Source organism: Lolium rigidum, chromosome 3, assembly GCF_022539505.1.
Source record: "Lolium rigidum isolate FL_2022 chromosome 3, APGP_CSIRO_Lrig_0.1, whole genome shotgun sequence".
In the NCBI taxonomy this organism is placed as follows: Eukaryota; Viridiplantae; Streptophyta; class Magnoliopsida; order Poales; family Poaceae; genus Lolium; species Lolium rigidum.
The window spans coordinates 264529746-264532263 of NC_061510.1; the positions used below are offsets into that span (position 1 = coordinate 264529746).

The 2518-nt window shown below is 38.7% G+C and overlaps 1 long non-coding RNA gene across 1 annotated transcript; it reads right to left on the bottom strand.

The window, feature by feature from the left end:
* Window positions 1-1412: 1412 nt before the first annotated feature.
* Window positions 1413-2026, bottom strand: LOC124700363. The gene is made up of 3 exons (XR_007001719.1): window positions 1917-2026; window positions 1610-1687; window positions 1413-1476 (listed from the first exon to the last, which is right to left on the bottom strand). It is a non-coding gene; the product is annotated as an uncharacterized LOC124700363 (long non-coding RNA).
* Between the last annotated feature and the right edge of the window lie 492 nt (window positions 2027-2518).

Here is a 2518-nt window from a genome sequence, read left to right on the forward strand (position 1 = left end):
GGGTCTCTGCTACTTTCCTCATGATGTCATATAGTGGCAGGGTCACAGTGGTTAATTCACTACTTTCTTCTATTGCCACTTTTACTATGTGTTCCATCCAACTGAATCCAAAAATCCTAGAACATGTTGAGAAGATTAGAAGGCATTGTTTATGGAATAAGAAGACTGATGATGGAGAGAAATGTAATTCTTTGGCTGCATGGGATATGGTCTGTAGGCCCAAAAAGAAGGGTGGTCTGGGTATTTTAAATCTGAAATTACAAAACCAGGGTTTACTTCTGAAGTATCTGCACAAATTTTATAACAAAACAGACACACCCTGGGTCTACCTCATTTGGAATTCTTATTATATTGGTAAAGTGCCCCATGCCATGAGTCCCTGTGGTTCTTTCTGGTGGAGAGAGATTTTCAAATTGACTCCCATTTATAGAGGAATCACAAAGGTCATAATTGGAGATGGTTCCACTACCCTATTCTGGAAAGACAATTGGGAGGATGGAATTCATTCAGATTTATATCCCAGAGCATTCTCTTTTGTTAAGAATGAAGATGTTTCAGTACAGGACTTTTTAACTGCTAACAGCTTGGCTGATAATTTCTATTTGCCACTGTCCCCTCAAGCAATGGAAGAAGTTAGGACCCTACAAAATGTTGTGACACATATTGAAATGGAAACTGGTAGTATTGATAAATGGTCTTATGCCTGGAGCTCTGATGCTTACTCTTCAAAGAGCTTTTACCAACACTGCTTCAGAGATTTACAGCCTCATATCACATTTTCCTGGTTATGGAAGACAAAATGTATACCTAAAATGAAGTTTTTCTGCTGGCTGATACTCACAGATAGACTCAATACTAGAAATATGTTGAGACGAAGACATTACACTCTGAATTCTAGATATGATTGCTTACTGTGTGCTTCTCCTCCTGAGGAAACAATTGAGCATTTGTTCTTTCACTGTCAATTCGCCCTGTAAAAATCTCCCCATGTAAATTTCCATGACCACACCCTCAAGAGGGTGATTTAATACAAAAGCAGTAGGAGCCTTTCCTACTGTTAAAAGTTCAAAAAAAACGTGTCTCAAACCCTATGGGTATTACACAAAAAAGATTAAAGGAGCATTTCAATAGGACTATAAGTCGGTTATCAAATTCTGAAATTTGAACATAAGAACTGAGTAACAAAAAAACAATACAACAAATGGAAGTTATTAAACAAGTATGTAGGGGATAGTAGTCCAAAAACCTGAACTTCCGGTGCCCTATGAGCATGGGCATACCACTCTTCATACTCATTGATGTCACGCAATAGGAAATCCTTCAAGCATGGTAAGTCACTCATAAGGATGATTGGATGTTCTGTAAAGGCAATACCTACATAGATAATGAACCTTAAGTTTGTGGAGAGCCTGCCGCGGAGAGATCAACAATCTGCTTGGGTACGGTAAATCTCTAATAATTTCCTGATAGAAGAACCTGCAATCAGATATACTTGAAATGTCTTTGGAATAAAATATTATCTTTCAATGGACAACATTAACTGGATTCCTTAACAAAATTCAAAAATTAACAGAAAACATTTTAGGAAATGCATGATAAAGATAAATACCATGTGTTCTTCCATGAGGCAAGCAACAAAAACAGCATCAGCATTAACATCTTTAACTGTGACTAAATTTGGCAGGCCCTGCAATATTAAAAGTAAATAACCTGTGTTGTTCCATGAGACAAGCAACAATAACAACATCATCTTCCAATGTGACTAAATTTAGCAGGTGCTGCAATATTAAAAGAGATCAACAGTATGCCAACACAAATTCACATACAGAAATGTGCTACTTATTAAAGGTTTAGCTAACTCTGTATATACAAGTATGAAGTTTAAAACATGCATGGTGCAAACTTGAAGAAATTACCTAACCTAAATTCACGGGGATTTTATCTCCAACGTCATATAGGAGAGGGGATCTGGCGGCCAACCATCTCCCAACGACCTCCACCTTTTCCCCTCCTGACCCATTGAGGAGAGTGGAGACTGGAGAGACACAAACAAAAAAAACCTTAGGGAACGACCCTGCTATGCTCGTAGGGAGGAGAAGAGGTGGGGCTGAGGACGGTGGCGGACATAGGGAGTACCTGAGAGCACGAGGCAGAAATGGAGTGCAGCTGCCACCTGCCTTTAACATCCCAACCTTGTTTATCTAAATAAATGAGTGTTCATGAGCATTGCATGCATATAGTATGAATTTGAGTAAAATTCGCATCAAAGTTGATTTGATTTCAATTATGCAAACCCTTCTCTATTTCTTTTTCACTCAAATTCTCTCAACTTTTTAACATTAGGCCCACGGGAGCGCTGAGATTGAGCTCCACCCGAGCTCTACTGCGGGCAGTGGCAGCGCTGACGTCAGCATGACGTTAGCGTGACCTCATTTCTCTTTTTTTCTTTATTTTTCCCTGTATTTTGAGTAAATCATTTCTGTATTTCTTTAAATAGAAAATTATGACATGTGGGGTC